A 16,231-nucleotide genomic window follows, 5' to 3' on the forward strand; every position below is an offset into this window, starting at 1 on the left:
CATTTACATGCGTCCTTGCCACCATTACTTTGAAGCGCTCTAATTGCTGGCCATCCTTTTCAGCGGCTCTTTGTTTAATTGTTTTTTGTGGCTGTTGCCACTAGCCCTCGTATCATGACTTGTCATTAACATAATACTTTTATGGGTTCTGTTGGTTTTGAATCTACAATACTTAGATGGTTATGTGGTACGATGTGGTAACCACAAATGATTTATTTTATTCACAGATATCAATGATATGAAAACAATGCCATAAATTCAACGATTTAGCATTTGAGTAGCAATCGAGCAGAGTAGCTGCTATTTACACAAATAGTGCATACAAGAAGTAATAAAATCGAAATTTCTCTCAGTCCTGTCAGTGAAGAGTGGCCATGAAAATTTATGATCGGAAATCAACATAAACATAAAGAAATCAAAAGATATAGAATATAGTATAAGCACAATTCGTATGCATCGAGGTTAATCGACAGTAGTTTGAAAATAGCGGTTTAAGTGGCGCCTGAAGGGGTAAGTTATGAGGATACATAAAGCTATAGCATGTACCATCATCTTTATTGGGTTTTTCTGAAAATTCAATTCCAAAACTAGACACGTAAGATGCAGCAAAACCACTGCTTCCCAGAACTATCATAGTATTCAAAATTTTCTGCGTGAAACTTATGAATATGAAATGACATACCTATATGGGACTTTTTGAATCAGAACTATATTATATTTTAGAATATTCAATAAATAAACAATAAAAAAAGTTAAAAATTCGAGATGTAAACTCGTCGTGCTTACAAACTGTAGTAATAAGGGAACTTTCAAGAACTGTTACAGCTTTGTACTTTGATTACAATAAAGCATTACTACAGTTTTGATCGTCTACCAGCATGTAATCTGCATTCCACATACATATTTGTAGATTCGTATTAGCTTCATTTTTGTGCAGCTGTCAGTTGAACTGCAACTAATTTCCGCTTTGTCAACTCGTTATGCCTAAACACTCACTCCTTTCCACTCTCTGAACAAATAAACAAATGAAATAACAATAATAAACAACCTGTGAAGGCAGGCAAAAAAAAAAGAGTGGAGAAAAAAGAAATGCGTACAAATTACAGAGCGCAATGGGCAATCAAAAACCAAAAACAACACAAAGAAACAACAAATAAACAATAACATGAACAGCAGAACAACAACAATAATGAGCGAAAGAAGCAAAGGCTGCTGCTGACAATGGCAGCCAGCAACAACTACAGACAACAGCAGAGCAACAACAACAACAACAAATTATGGACACTGACACTTTACGAAGATTTATGCGTTTTAGTTGAGTTGCAGGCAAAAATTTGCGCACGGCTTTTTGGCAAACGCCATTACCCCGTCCCTCTGGCCCTCTTCTCTGGCTAGGGGGTGGAGCAGGAGGAGGGGGGAGGGGCGCGCATGAACAAATAGGCACTCAAATTTACATTAAATGCATAGACAATGTACATTCGCATGAACAATAACAGTGACTGCGAAAAGTTTACCGAAGGATGGAGATTATTTGAAAATCTTAAATCGACAATAATTTGCTTCTTTTTTCTATGCTCATCAGTAAAAATCATATCAATTTTATTTCTAAATAAAAACAAAAGATATTTCTCCCTTTTTTTTCTTTAACTGTAGTCATGATTAAAATCAACAACAATTATTTTTGTTACCTTCAAAACTATCTGCTTAAGTAACAAAACATACTTCTGTTCTGTAAATTCGTTTCAGGCATACAGCAATATAAGATTTTTATTGGTACATCCAAATTATGGATTCAGTTTTATACCCCGTACTCAAAGGGTAGAACTTAGAATAAACCTCACAAAATGCATTTACACCTAATTCTGTTTTTACACAGTCTTTTTTATACGGTTTTGATTTAACACGGTTCGACAATTAAAAATTGTATATATTTTTGCACGACTTTATTCCATTTAGCACGGTTCAAAATAACTTTTTCTGAAACCAAGCTACCGTGTCAAAACAGAACTAGGTGTATATCTGATCAGTATAAGGAGATAATTCGATAAAGCCCTGTCAGTCTGTAGCTGCGCACCGATCTCAGAAAATATAAAAGGTAGATTGACGAGACGTGAGATCCAGATTCTTCCACGTCCAAGAAGAGTCAAGTTTTTTCCCAATGCCCCTCCTACTCCCACGATATTAATGTTTTTTTTTTTGTTATTTTTAAGAGAGTGTAGTTCACAAGAATTGCACCAATTCGATTCTTTGTCTGATACTGGGTTCTTAGAACTGTAAAACTGAAGCAGAGCATATAGCTCTTTAGATTTTTTGCACACCACTTACCATCACAAGCTTCGTATCGATTACACACACACATTTGTGGCCCCTTGGCATTCCGTATGTGAACACCAAAAGGTTAAAAGTTACATTTTCAGAATTCAAATTCCGCCAATATGTTGTAGTGTTTATCTCCCACCCCACGCGAATTTAATTGTGCGAAATGCGCAAACAAATTTCAATCGCATACCTTTGCAATTCCCAAAATATTTACAAACTTGCGGTTGCAAAATAAACAAAACGCCGCTGCATACAGTATCTACAAATTCTGGTCGAAAAATGAACAAAATGCTGTTCACTTGAAAAGCACAGATAAAGCGCGTTAATGACAAACAAAATGCTTCTCTAATGGATCGCTACAGAGTGGGGAGAAGAATTTCTAAATATTTAAAAACAAATTGTTTTAAAACAAATACTCAAATGCTGCAATCATCTAGAATCAATTGAGAAACATCTGCAATGAAAACCAACCAAAATTTAAAACAAGTCAACATTTATGTGAGCAACAGTGTTTTTTTTTTTATTTTATTTTAATAATTTTCTTTGCACTTTTAAAACGATTTTCGTGTCGAGAACAATATTTCATTTATTTCCTCGCGACAGACTACAAAAAAGTAGGCCTATTCGAAAGTTTTTACGTATTGTGTATACCTTTTGAATTGTGGAGGAAAATACAAACCCGAGCATTATGCACCTGAACAGACCTCTACCTAGCCCCACCCCTCAGCTGCCCCTTGGACGCCGCTGCTCTTTATCGCACAATGGCGCGTGTCAAAAACTTTATTTGTGCACGGTCCGCTGCATTTCAGAGTATCTAGGGACGGGGTAGAGGGCGAGTGGGGGCTTGGGGAGGAGGGTGTGCTTTTGCTTCATTGGCCGCCATATTTGACGCCAGTTAAGCATGAAAATGTCATTTTACAGAGAATGGCGAACGGCCCGCCATTAAAAATGCCGAGCAAATAAATAACAGAAACAAAGCAAAGGCAGCGAGAAACAGCGAGAAACAAACACAGAAAAACAGCAAGAAATTACAGGCGATGGGAATGGAAGCAAAAAATGTTTAAAACAATGCAAAAGGCGGCAGCCTGATAGCGCCAACATACAATAGCAACAGCAACAACAATAACAACATCAATGGCAATAAAAATGTCCAAAAAGCAGCGCCTGTTAAATCAAATTAATGTGGCAGCACACTTGCTGCTGATGCTGTTATGTGTATTTGTTGTTACTGTTGTTGTTGTTGTTGCTGCTGCATCAGTGTTTGGTGTTGTTTTCCCTTGCCTCTCCGCCTTCATTTCTTTTTTTTTCGCTCGCTCCTTTGACTCTGGCATTAATTTCCATTTAATTTTTTCCGCCTCATGCCTCATATTTTTTATGAATAATGCCTTTCGATTAATTTTTAATAACAATTCTTATTCAACGGTCTATTTAAAACTACAATATAACCATTAAGCCACATAAATCGACCTGTGACATCGCATTCCACAGTCCGCATTGATTGACCACAAACCATTGTTTTTGCCTCGACGCAGACATCGTGCATTGCATATTTGATGGCCTTTTAATAGTTGCACTTAATAGAAAATGCTTAAAATATTAATATGTCCGCAGACTGTGTATTTAATGTGTATCCACAATGCCCGTTTTCGTATTGCTCTTTTCTATGCCCATTCAGGGTCGGGGTCACCAATTCGGAGAAGTAGGCTTTTATGCCTCTCCTTCGTGATGGTGATTTTTCATTTACCGAACAAATGTATCTTCAAAGCGGCATATTTAAGCGAAACTGGAAACTGTGAGAGTAGATTCCGAAAAGTAGGCTTTCATAACCATCCTGCACTTTGAATAGCTCCAATGGAAGTTCTAACCAAAAAACTACATCCTTTGTAGCTCAAGTGAGGCATCAATTTTAGCCAAGCTCCGAAAATGTTATCTGTGTATGGGTCTTATAAAGTAAATCCTATTTTAACTGAATTGAAACTGTAATTAAATTCAAAAAACGTAAGCTAAAAAGGTAAACTAATCTTTTTAAAGCAGAAATTAATTAATTGAAAATAGTACATACCTATTATGTTTCTTCTAACGATAAAACAATTGGAAATATAATCACTTTTATTTTGAGGCAAATGACCAATTAAAGTTGCCTTAGACGTTCAATTAAAGCAATACCATATGTAGGTGAACCAATAACTACAAGTATATTAGATCTGGGAGAAAAGTATATACCGATTAAAGCTGAGTTTTACAAATCCTTGTAACTCTAAAATGCTGATATTACTTATCAAATTATAACAACTGCCCATAGTCTAAGAACTTATTAAACCAGTCAATGACCATTTTTTTGTTCTATTATGTCAGCTGTAAAATGCAGATAGATGCTCTGTCTCTATATTATTCGGGCCACTATCACCTCCTATGGTGATACACTTTCGTTTACTTCAATTGGCTTAAAGAGCAACACATTACAGCCACATGGCTTCCCAATTTGTTAATTGATTTGGCTGACACTGCAAAATTTATGCAACTTGCCATAAATTAAAGGACACAGTCGGCCATTTTCAATACAGGCCATAAACTAGGTGGATGGTAAATGGTAGATGGTAAATGTGAAATACAATAAATCGCTTGACCCTACCCAGCAGCGACTGAACAAATGGCTTTAATTATGCGCTGCTCCTAGCCGCAGCAGTTCCGTTCGGCACGGGCCAGGAGCGACAGGACGAGGTGCTGGTGCTGGTGCAGGTGCAGGGATGACAATGACAATAAATTCAAAATACATAAAATACACACTAGTGTAGGTAAACCTATACATACATACAAGCGTCCAACTTGCAACACATACTCGTAAAATGAAAGTGCAGAAATATTTTGCCGGCCAACAGAACAATGACAACAACAACTGCCAACAATTCGCTCTCCCACTTATGCTTAAACAATTTGCAATGACAAAGAGCAAAGGAATTTTCATTTTGCCAAAGCCTTTACACAAACACACACACACCGCAGCAAAAATTTAAAACATGGCTCGACATGGGGGGTGGGGGGTGTTGGTCAGAGTAGGGCCAACAAGTGTGACCAAGTAGCATAAATAAAGTTGCTAAGCATTGGTAGCAACAACGCCAATGGCGCCAGTTTGTGGATGTGCCATAAAGAGCACGACTTACACACAACGAACACGCAAGGCAGCCAGAGTCCAGGTGAGTCCAGGAGACGAGCTTAGCGAGGGTCCGAGCGGGGCGGGGCGGGGCGGGTCGGATCGGTCGGGGAAGGGTGGGGTTTGTGGCTGCACAGCACGTTTAATTGACTGCGCTGGTCATGTATCGACGACAACTGAAAGCGGGCAGCAAGTAGGCGGCTGTTCAGGCCAACTACACACTCACACACACATTAACCCTGCAGTGCGTTTTGGAGCTATAGGACCTTTGAAAAAGTCAAATTAATGGTCGTAGGAAGACGTCGACAGGGATGAAGAAAATTCAAACCAACAATAAATGAAAATTTAATTTCGTGAAAGTTTTGAAGCGAGAAATTTAAAAGAAAACTATTATTATATAGTATAAATTAGTTTAAATTAGTTTAGCTTTGGATAAAAGTTAAAATTAGAAATTTTAAAAGTTATTTTAAATCTACAAGCAATTATTTCCCACTTATTGTATAAAAAGTAAATTCTGTTAAAATATAAAAATATATAGAATTATTGATGTACTGAAATGTTTTGTTTGAAAACTATAAAATATTCTTAAAATTCTTGAACTCTATCTCCTCATTAATCTATTGATTTGTTCATAATAAAAGATGCTTTAAAAAAGCTTCAACATTTTGGAATTATTTTATTACAACTTTACTTTGCAGCCACGCTTATTAAAGCCCCAAAAAAACTGAATGTTACACTCACTTGTTCGCTTAAATATTTCACTGAATAAACATTAATATAATGAATCATATTTGTTTGGACTTATGCATAAATAAAGGAGTCCCCGAATCTTTTTGTGAGCCTTAAAGATACACTTTGTGCAGCATGTCTTTTGAAGATCTTTCAGATCTGTACAACCATGCAACAGCTGTACTTGTATGCCACTTAGGCACTGGTCCATCAGGGCTGTGGTTGTGTTCTAATTGGAGGAACTGGAGGGACGCTTCTCGATAGAAGGCGTGCCAAGTGCGCTGTTTGTTGCGCCCCCATTTTTGCAAAAGGATTAAAAGTTGCAAACAGTGACCAGGCCTGGCCACTTGTGCTCGCTGTGCCTGCCAATTGCATAAATTCTGAGAATGTTAAGACACTGAGGGGCATACTTGTAGTCTGCGATGTTGCAGTTGTTTCTGCCGATTCCGTTGTTGTTGTTGTTGTTGTTGGCATTGCTTTATGGACTAACAGTAGACAAGCACACGCATACGAGCTTTGAGATTCCGCTCTTGTTTGCTTTTCTGTTTCTGTTGCTGGGCTCGTATTTTTCACTCTTCTCTACTCTCCTCCCCTCCACCACCCTTTTGCATGTCTGACACTTTCCTGCATTTGTTAGTTTGTTAATTGAGTGACATATGCTGGTTTGTTTGGCTCTTTTTGCAATTTCCTCTCTGACTTTGTCTGCAGTTGGTTTAAAGGCTTTGAATTTCCATGCCCATTCAAATGAGAAAATTCTCCTTACAAGCAAACAAACCAAGACAAAGGTGCCTTTCCAGGCCTACCAGGCTATATGCAGAAAGCAAATGAAGACATGTAGATGTGGCGCCAAAAGCGAGAAGCATTTGTTTACTAAAAGAGGCCTACAGGAATTGGGAGGAAGGTTTCGAGCAATCGTTTCATCTTCAAAAGGTTTAATAAATCGAAAAGTGACTTAATGTTTGAGCACGATAAAGCTAGAGCTGCATTGAGTTCAGAGCAGGGATTCGGTTTCAATTGAACAGTATTAAAGCCATAACTTCTTTAATAGATCACAACACTTCAATGCATATTTTTGTGTTGTGCTCTCAAAGAACGGGGCAAGGGAAGATATTCAAAAATATATGACCTGCTGGCTCTTCAGTCTTCATCTCACTACAGTTTTATATCCAGCGAGAAGTGCTGTGGAATCCCAAATCCCATACAGACAGACAGTGCTAAACAGCTTACATTGCGAGCAAAAATGTGCCAAAAAACACCAATAAAAATTTTGGGGCAAATAAAAATGATGCCAAATGATAAATCACATGCAAAAGCAAAGACCCGCCGAGCCAACTAAGCCTTGTCGCCCATATTCAAATGTCAACATCAGAATTAGCCCACAACAACATAAAAAATTATACAATAATAAACATAAATAATACAATAAAGCAACGCAAACAACTTGCGAGTCCCTAAAAAATTTAACCTAAACAGGAAGCGCGTCAAACAAATTTTACAACTCACGCTTTATGGCCAGAAATGCAAATCCAGGCAAATGACTCAGCCACGATGCTCCGTGGCCAAAAAAGAAGGAACAACAACAAACCAAAAAAAAAAAAAAACACCTCGACCGCCTTTCAAACGCTGAACGGTGTAAATTTTACACAATTTTCGCACCGCGCAGCAGGTAATAAAATATTTATTACAAAACCGTAAAAAAGGAAAAAAAAAAAAGCCAACTGAAAAACCGAGCGAGCGATGCTGCCAACAAAAATAAATAAAGAAGAGGAAAACGAAACTGGCACGAAACGTCGCGTCACGTTCGTCGACGACGTCGACGTCTGCGTCGACTGCAGCAGCTAATGCGCCAAAATGCCAAAACTTCAGCCACCCCCCCCCCCCATCATTCCCCCCACCATCACCTTCTAGAGCAACGAATGCGAACTGCCACTGTCTGCCCCAGAGTCGGGCTAATTAAATTTATTTGCCAGCCAAAAATTCACCTACACATCGAAGATGAATCGGCGGCAGTCTCTCGTTTTCGGTCACGAACCATTTAAATACCGGCAAATAAAATATTAACTTTTCTATGGGAAAATAATTTATTTTTTATGACCGAAATCGTCGTCGTTTGTCTCTTCTATCAGTTATTTTTGCATTTTGCGCAATTTACGTGGCGTTATTTATATTATTTTTTCTGCCTTTGTTTCTTATTTATTGTTGAATGACATTTAAATTGTGGTGTGGAATTGATTTATGCATTTCATTTGCATTGCGCCGCGTCCCAGCAATATTTATGTTATCTTTTAATATATGATGATTAAAGGAGAGCGTGGGAAAGATAACACAAAGCTCTACGGAAAGCATAATTATGCTGACCTGCCGAAGAGGAGACCTTAAAGTGAATTATTTACACATTAAATTATGCAATTGGAACTCACAATTAATGGACAAGCGGTTTACTTTGGCTTTCCTATATATTGTCAGATAAATACTCAAACAATAAAGATTCGAATTCACATTATCACACTACTATATAGTATAGATCATAAAGCCTTCACACAAAAGTTTTCCCATTCACACCCTTGTAAAGTAAGAGACATGACTATAAATTGTTGCAATTTTTCGCAGAATGAGTATTTCAATTCGAAATTGTTGCATGTTGAACAATGAACGATTCTGCTTCTCAGAAAAAGTATGATGCAATGGTTTTATTTCATCTTTAAACAAATAAAACAAAAATCAGATTGATTGATTATCTGACGAATATATTTCCAACTATCTTCGGAATCTGCATGCAGTGTAATTTTAAATATAAATATTTTAAATATTAAATCTCCACTAAAGATCTCCAAATATTGCAATGCTATAGACGAGCGGCTTCAAAAGCTACAAACAAAACACCACTAATAGCAAGAGAGTGAAGCGTGTATCCACAGAAACGCAAACATGACGTTTCTGGGAACGGGTACCAAGTTTGATTATTCTATCTACTATACTTTCCGAAATCATTGCGTTTATACAAACAAAGAGATGGGTAGGATATATGTACCTGCACTGACTCATCTTGTCATACGTGCCACGCCTCCTTCTATATGTTACATACATTAGCAATAAACTAGAAAAGGCACACGATATATGTAGATGGAAAAACCAAAACACATTCATAATAAATAGTTCCTCCATATCTAACTTATGTTACTAATCACAGTTTAGAACCAAATATACACAATATGAACAAAGAAGTTACATTTCTTTAAATTCTAAGAAAGTTAGCCTTTAAATTCATTTGCAAATGATTAATTTTTAAATAAATAATCCGGAGAAAGACCCATATATTAAAATTCAAACACATCTCCTCATTCTGAAAAAATAACTTGTCTTCAAACGAACAACTGATTGTTGGCACATTTTAAATTGTATGTAAATATTATTATATTACATCAATTATTTACAACAAAATATTGACTATTTTTAGTGTTACCTGTTCGTTCCAATAATTGTAATCATTTGTTGATTTTGTTTTAAGCAATTGTAGCTTCAAAATAACTTCAGATAGAAATATTCAAAAAAAAATAATATATTCGGGAAAAAAAGGAAGGAACATTTCCAAAGAAAAACAGTATAACTGAAAATAAATTCATTTGTTGTTACATTATTGATACTATTAATATTATTAAAGTATTATAGAAATCTATTTCTAAAGTAGGACAACAACTTTATAAAACATACATACTATATGTTGGAGAACTCTTTGACTTGTTTTCAATATGAGAACAGATCTTTATGTGTTATTCTTAGTTACTGTTGAAGTGTAAAAGCATTCGCTTTTAATTAAAATAATGCCCTGAAAATGTGTCTGAAGTTATTTCCGTACAGAGAAAATGTGAAGTGAAATTGGAAACATGGCCTAAAGTGCTGTTCCTGTGCACGTTAATGTCAACTCAATAAACTTTTTATTTATAGCCTTGTTGTCCTTCCCCAGTCCGAAAAACAGCTTTATAACATGCATCGATTCCTTACCTATGGTATAATTTTTTTTTATTTTCCGCACACAGTTTTCCCACAAATTTTGCTGCTCTTTCCACAGCGACTGCCAACAGTATCGTGTTGCGTTTAATCAAAAGTGAGATTTTTAATGCCAACAGCCAAAGCACAACAACACAACAGTACAACAAAGGCGACATCCCAGCGGTAGCAATAACAACAATAATCACGATTACAACATGCCAACATATTGTTTTATTTCCCTCTACTTGCCATAAAAGCGAAGAAGACCCAACATTGGTAGCCGTCGGTTATATAAGGAGACAAAAACGCCCCCTCCACAGCCCCGGCTCCAGTCGACGCGCAGTAGGAAGATGTGCAGAAATAAAGATAAACGAAAACGAAAATGAAAAGCTGGAAATGAGTAGCGAATACGTGTTATTCGATGCAGTAATGCCTGCCATTGCAGATGGCAAAGTTCGGAGATGAAGATGCCAACGACTAATGAGGCGACTGGCGACATCTGTTGTTGAGTAGCTGAACAAATGGAGATTCTATGCATAACAGGGAGTGCATATGACATACTATATATTTTTATGGCAACAACTTCAATCCAAAGTTAATTCAATTACACTGAGCCCAACAGTGTGCTAAGCCTACAAAATTCGTATAATATAGTATATAGTATACAGAAACTGTCAAATTCCTCTGCTCTACTGATCTTTTCGTAGAAGAAAAGAAAATTCGTATTAGTCGAAGAAAAGTTGTGTTTGTAGCTTGTAAGCTCTAGCGCTAAAAGAAGTGTAGATTAATCTTTTTTTCCTACACCAATCACAATTACGTCATTTTGTTGTCTATTATATTCCAAATAATGGAATCATATTATGAATAAGTCATACATGCTATCACCGATTAGGCGAACCAAAGTAGGAATGCGTCTTACGAAGTACTCGTATTAAGACAATGACAAGCGATTCCTTATTTTACATTCATCAAGTTACAGGTACGGATATATTGCAAGTAGATTTTGCAAACAGTGGGGATGATCAGTTGCAGAAACAGAAGTATATACGCTTCTATGCTAAGATTTAATTAAGTGTATGCGACTTAGTGGAATTAAATGTAACCATCATGTGGAATTAAATATAACCATGATTCAAGTACTTATCTTTGGATCACATATTAGATTCGGTATCTTGACTCAAACGACTACAGGAATTAACTGTATTTGAATAAAAATCGCCAAACCTCTACGAAGGCTAAAAAATATATACATATGTGCATTCATGTAACTATGAAACAAAAACATTAAAATTAATTTTAAACGCTTATTGGTCTTCAATCATCCATTTCTTTGCTGCCAATATACACCAAGTCTGTAAATAAGTCTCAAAATACTATATATATATTTTTCAGGCTGTCTGCTTCAAGCTTATTCTTTGGACATTGTTCACTACTGCCTCTACACACATTATCTTCGGTCTGTTCCTTGTTTTTGGCCATTATTCACACACTCCCAACTAACTGGTTGACTGTCAAAATGACATTGCGGGAAATTGGCATCACTGTGCTTCTTGTTTTTCTTTGCTGCTCGTTGTTTGGCATTTAAACTAATCGTTTGCCACTTTGGCCTGTCATACGTCACTTTATCATGTACTTATGCCCCCGACACCCGATCGCCCGCCCATGCCGCTAACTCGGGCGAGCAACCGAGTAACCCGCCAAGGAACCCACCCACTCGCATTCTCTCTGGTCAAAAAACTGTCAAAGTTTGCCGAAGTTGTTGTTTTTGTCGCAACTCTGACATTTTACTTTGTATGCCCATAAGTTTCAAATTTCACTTGCCACCTGCAGAGTTTTGTTTACTTACCCGCCAGTTAAGATATTTTTGCTTTCCTCTTTTCGCTCGAAATTGTGTGTAGCGCCATCTGTTGTCGCATGGCTGCACTACACACTAACTTGTTTGGCTGCCTCTGCCAACAGCTAAGACCTTCCGTTGTATGTAGCCAACGGCTTTAACGACTCTCTGGTCGCGTGTTAGGAACGCATTTCGGAGGGGAGGTGTTTCGATTTGTTGTTCTGGTCGCACTTCGCTTATCTTATCGAAGGCCAATTCCGGGGGTTGGTAATTACCAAAACAGTATTTCAGAACCAACTTGAAAGTTAATTTAGATAGATAATAATATTTGTGCGCTATAGGAAATTGACAGCCTTTTCACAATTTTCAATACCTTCTTCAATCCTTAGATGTCTGAAAGTATTATGATATCATTATATTATAAGTTGGCGCCTTGCATCGAAAGCATTCTAAATTTCTGTTGGACAGGTAGAATATCTGTTCTATTGAGAAGACAACAGTCGTTGATAACTATTTTCGTTTGGTTTGGGGTGGTATTTCATTTTGATTTCATGTGTTCTTCATCAAGAAAATGTTTAATTTAGAATTACATTGATGTTTAGAAACTCATTTCAGTTTTCTCTTCTCAAAAGTGTAATTGTTTTCGTCATTCTAGACTCTTCCTTTTTAAATCAACCACAAATATATACACGTGTGTATGTTATATACATTTATGTACATATAGAATTCAGAAATCATTTTCATTGGATTTATTTATTATTGATGTTGTCGACTAGCTGCATTCTTCGTGTTTTATTTGACTGTTTTATCAAGTCGATTATTCTATGCAAGTAAAAAACGTTACTATATCTATTCAGAAGCAGTACTGTTCAAAGCTTTAATCGTCTGCCTGTCCAGCGTTTCCATTTCAAGAACCACAGACTAGCAAATAATTTTTGTTATTAATAAAGTTTACAGTAAAGTGCAGCCACAAAAGAAAACCAGGACAAAAGGAAAAGGAAAGGCGAAAGCGAAATAAAGAAATATTTAAACTGTTACTTTGGCGCAACTTTTGCTGAGATTCCAAAAATATTGACACTACATATATACGATTTTTATGTTCTTGTCCGGTAGAAGAGAAAAAGTTTTCATAGCGGTACAATACGCGTGCCAGAAGTTCAAAGGCGAAATGAAGTTGAAAAGAAAGCAAAGTTTTGCGAAGGAAGTGAAATGAAATTTTCGACAACAGGGGAAGGGGTAGAGGAAAGTGGCGGGAGGGGGTAGGGAAGAGGCGCTTTACTAAAAGTAAAGTGATATGCATAGCCAAGATGCAATCGGAGCGCCGAGAACAAGGAATGAGTGAACGGGAAAGCCGCAGGATCGCCTGCAAAGGGCGTGGAAGCGAATTAAAGAAAATGCAAAAGTGAAAGAAGTTAAAAGTTTTGCAATAAGTGCTGCAAAAACTCATGGATAACGGAGGGGCAGGGAGGGCAGAGATAATTGCAGCTGTGGCGGCAGCTGCAGAGTCGAAGCAGAAGTTGAAGGACAGCGAACGAACGAGAGTCGTAGAAAGTTTATGAAAGGCGACAAAAAAATATGTTGCCAAGACTGGCAGCAGGTATGGCTTAACTGTAAGCCTACAAGTATTGTTTGTATGTCTGCTCGGAACCACTACCTGAGTATTAAATTGACTATAAGTTCTCACCTGAAACCGCAGAGTTTTGAATTAAAAAATGGAAATTATTTAGATTTAAATATTGAGTCGTTCTGTTGCCTACATCGAAAATATTCTGGCTCGTCGTCTACCAAAAAAAATGTTTATTCATTCCTACACTTTCTACATTTGTGTATAAAAATATGTATACTTTTTCGAAAAATGTTTACTTGTTAAAAGTGTGTCTTGTATGGAATATTTCAACACTATGGGGGTAATTTTTCTGCATCACAATATTACGCAATAAATTTGAATATTTCGCAAATACCCATCCATTTAGTAATAATGGTGACTCTTCTTAGCTTGCATAATGGAATCGGAACTAATTTTATTTGTTGATTTCCATTTGAAAGATGTATACTTTTAACTTGTATAGAAACGAATTGCAACTCCATGGTCTGACAAGCTTTCAATATTTCGTAGCTTTTTAAAGCAAACCAATAAACCACCGTAATGTTTCAGAGTTGTATTATGTAGATAGTATTGCTAGTTTGCATAACCTTTCTTAATCAAGGACTAAAGGACCTAATTTTAATTGCTGCAAACAGCCAAACCATTTCTTAAATATAAACTTACTGCAGAAATAAATGGATCAATTGTATTAATTTTAAATTCAGGTATGAATGAAGGAGTTAAATATGTTGAAATAAGCAATACCGCCATTTTAAAGCTTAATTCATTCACTTTTAAAGCAAGGTGTTTTATTAGAAAAAGGTGTTTACAATTGGTTATAACATTTTACTTTTCGCTTTAACCTTAGAAATTTGGCGTCAGTATAAATTAGTGCAAAAACAAGAAAATAATGCTAAAGTCGAGCGGCCTCAACTCTAAAATACCCTGTACCACCCCACAAATAAATTTAATTAAAAACAAGTAGGGAAGCTAAAGTCGGGTATCCCGACCTTGAAATACTCTCTACATATGTGTAGTATAATAATGCGTATCTGTGTGCCTGTGCAAAGCAGTAACAACAACAACAGCTGCGGTCACTGCTTGGTCATATATACATATATGGCTATAACTTCCTGTTAAATCGGCCTATCATTATGAAACTCGACATACGGACTCATTAGCACTAATGGGCGGTATTTTTCGAATTTCAATGAATTTCCAAGAATTAAGGGAGTTATAGATTGCGAGTGAGAGGGGGGGGGGGGGGGGGGAGGGAAAGTCCAAAATACACATTTTGTGCGTATTCACATAAGGCATCTTAGACTAAAATTTGGTGTCCCTAGGTCGCATAGTCTCCCAGATATAGGCTATTATACGAATGGAAAATCGGAAAAACGCCCATAGGGGTGAAGTGGTGAAGTGTCACGCTGATCAAGAATATATATATTTTGTGAGGTCTACCACGCCTCCTTCTCTGTTACATACATTCGCACAAAACTAGCATAGGCTTTCACCCTTTGGGTACAGGCTACAAGTATAATTAAGAGTAGAGGCACTGTGAATAAAAGCAAAGGTGCAGCTGCCAAATGCGGCCAGCAAAAAGGACCATATAGCCCCAACAATGGCTGTAGTCTTTCCCCATACCCCACACTCGAAACCCGAAACCCAATCCCCACGCACATCTTAATCAAGCGGCAATTGTTTTGACCGCCAACGCCGATCGGACAGCGGCCCAACAAGACCGGATCGCCGTAGTTAGCGGCATTGTTACACTTTTAAGCGGCGATGCTCTCCAAACGTTTAAATATGCGACAAAGGTAGCTGAACCGGGCCGAACTAAAGTGGACCAAATGCTGTGCCTGCCCAGCCACGGCATAGCCAGAGCTGGACCAGTATCTGTATCTGTATCTGCACCACTGCGGTTCATTAGCGCACCAAATGCGATTTGTTGTGCTGCGAGCTGTGGCGTGTCCGCAAGAAGCACACCCCGCCATCGCCATTGCCATCGCCACACAAAAACTCGCCCACTTGGGGCACATAGGAGTAGAGCACATATGGGCACATATGCGGCTTATAGCGGGTGTTCATCTGTGTGAGGGGCTGGGCAGGGGAGGGGAGGGGAGGGGAGTGGAGGGGAAGTAGTTACAAAGAGACTAAACTAGAACACATGAACACGTAATTTAGTAGCCGCTTTAGCGCTTTTGTGTGAAAATCACAACAACCAAAGCCATGGCAACGGCAACGGCAACCACTGGTCCGCCAGTCCGCCTGTCCGTCTCTTGTTTATGGCCATTCGCCTCATTGCTGGCACTTTTTTGCAGAGGAGCGGCGGGTGCCGGTGGCTCGACAGTAATAGCCGGTTTGCCGGTAATTCCTTTTTATAAATAGCAACGGTACAAAAGAAGAGAAAAAAATGTATTTCATTTACCAAAACGACCCAGCGTGTATGTGTTCATGTGAGGGACTGGTAATTGTTGGGCGAACCTAAATGAGCGCGGGGCCGGTCATGAAACTAATCAGTTTTTTGGTCATGAAAAGTCACTTGAGGAAAATCAAGGCTGGACTCGGCAGCCGAATACAAACGGCGACAATTTCTGTCGGCTCGAAATGAAATTGCCATTGG

The sequence above is a fragment of the Scaptodrosophila lebanonensis genome, unplaced genomic scaffold, assembly GCF_003285725.1.
Source record: "Scaptodrosophila lebanonensis strain 11010-0011.00,11010-0021.00 unplaced genomic scaffold, SlebRS2 tig00001415-arrow-pilon, whole genome shotgun sequence".
Lineage (NCBI taxonomy): Eukaryota > Metazoa > Arthropoda > Insecta > Diptera > Drosophilidae > Scaptodrosophila > Scaptodrosophila lebanonensis.